The following is a 5,351-nucleotide window of genomic DNA, read 5'->3' as shown; positions in this document are numbered from 1 at the left end:
GGACCGGAAAGGTTTTTGCTTTACTTCTTCTTGGTTCACATTTGGTTTTGCTGGTATACTGCGTGAGTGCACTATCTATCAATGGCCAATATATTTATTTGAAGAAACTCTACTAATTTGGAGGGAAGAAGGAGAGATTTTTGTTTTTATAGTAATTCCCTTGCCAAATGATCCATTGCAGTGTGTGATGGTAGTGTCAGAAGTCAACAGAATGCTGGGGTGCATTTCCAGGGGTATGTGAACTCTAAAGCTGCAAATATCATCATCCTGCTGGTGGAGTCCTCATCTGAAATACCATGTTCCTTTCTAGAGGCCTTATGAAGAAAAAGGGCATTAATGTGATTGAGGTGTGTCCCAGGGGATTACCATCATTCAAGAAAAATAAAACAAAACTTTAGCAATGAAACAGTGGAAAAGAGAGGGAAAGGGGGAGACATGGGCATGCCATATTATTGAAGGCAAGTATTTTGTGTAGAACTAAAGAAGAACTGGACAAGGAACAGTCATAAGCAGCATCTAGGAAAGACTGAACCATGTATTAGGAAATATTACTTTACAGAGATGGTATTCGGACAATGAAATACAGTACCAGGGGTTAGAGATTAGATCTGCAGAGGGGCATATTATGTATGAGACTGATAGAGAAGAGGTAGGGAAACTAACATTCAAACAAATATTCAGGTAGATTCAAGGGACTAGTTATCTTGCTGCATCTGCCTATGTTTGCATGTCTTTTGTATTGCATTTTGTGTGATGCCCATGACAAAATGATATCCCAGAATATAAACAGGTGATCCTACAACTTGCCTATAGGTGTGTGTGTGTGTTCATGTTTTACAGGCAGGTTGATGTAGGCATAATTGCATGATGGAGCCAGTAGTACAGGCAGATATTAACAGAATAGTATTACATCCTTGGTTTCCCTCTACCTCAGTTCTCGTCACCCTACTACAACACTGATGTTATGGGCAACAACAACCTTTCATTCACATCATAGATGGCTACTAGGGCTTTTACCTAGGAGGCTTCCTTAAACATCTGAGCCAAACTTTAAAACTGAAACACAAAACCCTTCTGGATGTAGTTATAACCAATATACCTCATTGCATACAATCCATAAAAGTCCTTCCTAAAGCAATAGTGACCTCTGTCTAATCATCCTCCTCCTATCTTACATTAAAGCATAACTTACCCCACAATTTAATTGTTTATGTTCAAAATCAAACAAATCATAATTTAAAAATGGACATAATCTAAACTGGAGTCCTATACATAACTGTCAAAACCCAGAAGACACTGTTAATCTGAAAGACATCCTGTACACCCTCCAAACACCCATTACATCTAGAATTTGCAAATCCAAATTAAGCTTGTAATTGAATCAGAAAATAAAAAGGTCTCTTCAAATTGAGAAACCAAGCCTGGTCCAACTTGAAGATTTTCCAAAATACCAAGGACCACGATTAAATTACTACCCTATGAAACTTTGTCAAGAAACCCTTTAAAAGACAGAAAAATGTGTATTCTGCCCCAAAACAATTCACATTGCTAGTCAAACCAAGACTATCCTGAAATCATACTACTAAAGTAATGGGTAACAAAACTAAAATTAATAATTCTAATATCCCAGACACTATCCATACCACCACAGGTTCACTCTATACCAAACACCTATAAAAAATATTTTTCATAGGTAGGTACTAGGCTATCTGCCTGAAGGCATTTATAAGCCTAGCCAGAATGTGTTGGCTTTCGCAGTCCCCTTAGATTAGTTCCCTGTGCCTCTGTCCAGCAGAGCCACTGAAGTAATCCCTGGGGTAAGCTTTCTGTTTCCCATCCACTTGTCAAGGTTTTTCTTGAAGAGTGTTAGTGAGGAGCTCTGCCTAATGTAGTTTGGAATCTTCTTCCAAAGCATGGGAAGGCTCTGGGACAGGAATCTATCCATCCAGCACATCCTATTTATTGTTGTGATGAGGTTTTGGTCCCTAGAGCATGTGGCTCAAGGGGATAAGGTTTTCTTTAGGTGGAGCATGTCCATCAATTCTGGGTTGGACATGGCCTTGTATGTCAGGCAGAGATCACCTCTAAGTAGGTGGTATGCAACCGAGTACCGCTGGAGGTTCTTCAGTCGAGCTGCATAGGGCATCTGTTTGAGGCCAGTGATCCTCTTGGTGAGGTACTTCTGTGGTCTTTCCAGCAGTTGCAGGTGTCTTGTAAGGTACATCCCAAATGGGGTATTGTACTCTATGATGGGTCTGATGAGTGATGAGTAGAGGGGCACATTGACCTCTTTTGATCTGGATGCAAACCCTTTTGTGATTAGGTGGGCCACATAGAAGGATTTGCTAACCACTTTGGCAATGTGATTATCAAAGGAGAGATTACTATCTACTTGGGTCCCCAGATCCCTTATTACGTTTTCCGTATTCAGGGGGCTACCACCTATGTGGTAGTTTGTGTGTACTTTGTTTTTTCCAAAGGGGATGACTATGCACTTTTTGGCATTTAGCTTGAGGCCAGGATTTTGACACCAGGTATCCGTCTCAGTGAGACCCTTTTGGAGGATGCCTGTGTAAGCCAGAGAGTCAATTATAGCCCCTAGTTTGCAGTCATCTGTGAACTTGGTCAGCCATAGTCCTCCTATGCCTGCCTGTACCTCTGAGAAGTATATGCCGAACAGGAGGGGTCCTAGGACTGAGCCCTGGGGAATGCCACTTGTAACTGGTTTAGAGTCAGACCTAGCTCTCGCAACTCTCACCATGTGGGTTCTGTCCGTGAGCCAAATGGCAACCCATCTTGTGACATAGGGGTTTATGTTCAGGCTGGTGAGCTTGTCTATAATACTAGAATGGGGAATGGTGTCGAAGGCCTTTGCGAGGTCTAGGTATGCTGTGTGTGCCACTTTTCCCTCATCTATAGCATTGGTAACTGTCTCAAAGAAGTCCACCAGGTTTAGGAGGCATGATCTGCCCTTAACAAAGCCAAACTGGATAGGGTCCAGTGTTTGGAGGTTCCCAATGTCTCTATTAATGAGTTCCATGATGATGTGCTCCATAGCCTTGCAGACCAAGCTAGTCAGGCTTATAGGGTGATAGTTCCCAGGGTCTGTTGTGGCTCCACCTTTGTGGAGTGGAATAACTGTTGCTGTGTGCCACTCTATGGGTACGTAGCCTGTGGAGAGGCTGAGTTTGAATAGTGTGTTTAGGTGAGGGGTTAGTTCGTCTTTGAGCTCATGTAGGACGCAGCCTGGGACACCATCCAGTCCCATTGATGCTGTGTTTTTGGCTTTGGAGAGGGCTGTTTTAACCTGAGGGTCTGTGATTTCAGGGGCTCTACATTCTTCTGGTATGGTTATGGGCCATTTTAGGGGTGAGAGGGGAGTGAAGTTTGCACTGAACCTGTCTGTCAGGATGCTGGCAATATCAGTTGGTTCCATGTATTTTGTGCCATTCTGCATTAACTCCGAGCAGATCTGAGCATTGCCACTTAGATTCTTGACATATGTCTTGTGGTTATCTTTGGAGTCCTTGGCAATTTTTCTTTCGAAGCTCGCCTTGGACAATTTTATGAGAGATCGTAGTTTTTTGCTGATACTGATCAGGGATGTCTTCCCTTCTTGTGATTTTACTCTTTTCTGTACTAGTTTCCTCCTTCTATTGTATAGCTTGTTTATGGCAGGGGTCCACCAGAGTGATTTCCTTTTCTTGGAGGAGTGAGGCTTGGTTTTGCTTGGGATGGCACGATCCGTGCATTCTTGTAGGTGCCCATAGAATGCATTAGTAAAGGATTTTGCAGTTTGGACAGCATTATCCTTTAGCATGGGGGCTTTGAAACTTTCCACCTCGGTCTTAAGTAACGTGAAGTTTGCTTTTGAAAAGTTTTTCACAGTGGTTTCCTTGCCTGGGGGTGGGGGAGGAATGTGGATTTCCAAAGTGATTTGTTTATTGTCAAATCTAACCAGCCAGGGGTTGACCTCCAGTGTGGAACACCGGTCACCCATGTTGGTGATGACCGGGTCCAATATGTTGTCACCTCTGGTGCGAGTGTTGACCAGTTGATCCAGGGCATTTGAGTTTATAAATTCTAGAAAATGTTGGGCAAGGGAGTTAGTACTTGAGTAGTTCTCCCAGTTAATGTTTGGGTAGTTGAAATCACCCAATATTAGGGTGTTTGGTAGGACCTTTATGTTTCCCAGTGTTTCCAGAAATGTGGAATGGGGGTCCTGGGACATGGTGGGTGATCTGTAGCAAGCTACAATTTAAATTGCAGTTTTGCCTGTTGTTAGTTGCACGTGGATGATCTCTGAAGCATCATGCTGTGCCACTGACCTGGAGGTGTGGGTATCCTTGATGAATATGTATACTCCCCTGCCTTTTGTATTTTGGTCCTGGTTCTGTGGCCAAAATGTATGGTATGAGTTGTAACCTGGTAGTGCTGGGGTGCTCCCTGGAGCCTTAAACCAGGTTTCTGTTACGGCACATATATCGATTTTCTCCATACTGTGGAGTGCCTCAAGTGCATGCATTTTGAGGTTTAGACTTCTGGCATTGAGTAGCATTACCCTCAGATTTTTGTTACTTGTGCTATCTCCACCTTTTTACTATTCACAGAGTCAACTCAGCCCACACCTTTATAGGAAATTCACACCTTTTCACATCCATTTCTATTTTCACCAGATTAAATCATATAATTGAGGATAAGCTAGAAAAAAATAATATGATGTTGCTGCAGTGTCTAATAATATACATCCCTATTTGCACCTATGCAAAGAATAACCAATTTAGACAGTAAAACACATCTACATTTTTTTTGCTTCAAAACATCACACCCTTCATATGAAAAACAGTCTGTAATAACCGCCATTGCAAAAGTTTCCAAGACCAACTCCCCCTCTGATTCAGTTCTTCCAACACTAGCCAAGACTCTACAGAAAAAAAAATAGTCTACTTGGAAATTTCAACTTACCTGCAAAAGATAAATCATACTTTTCTCACACAAATATGGGTTCTGGGCAGACGGAAGCACCATGTGTGTACTCAGGACTCTAGCCTTCTTCTAAATATGGACAACAGCTGCCTAATTTTTATTTAATGATAATAAACATATGCTCGCTACGATTATTGTGGAATATCAAACTAAACCCTTACCTTATCTAACATATATTGGTTACTAGCTGCAAAGATAAAGTTGCTACAAATTATTAAGACATTCTGATGAAAACATGAAGGGTTATTTAATCATAGGCACACACTGCAATTTTGTCCCAGTCAAATCTGGCACTAGTGCTATGGGTCAACCCAGAATTTTAGCTACTGATAAAACATAAAAATTGGATTAATTTATTGAGTATG

The sequence above is a fragment of the Protopterus annectens genome, chromosome 4.part0 (genome assembly GCF_019279795.1).
Source record: "Protopterus annectens isolate FY-2018-M chromosome 4.part0, PAN1.0, whole genome shotgun sequence".
NCBI classification, from domain to species: domain Eukaryota; kingdom Metazoa; phylum Chordata; order Ceratodontiformes; family Protopteridae; genus Protopterus; species Protopterus annectens.
This window is presented reverse-complemented; position numbering follows the sequence as displayed.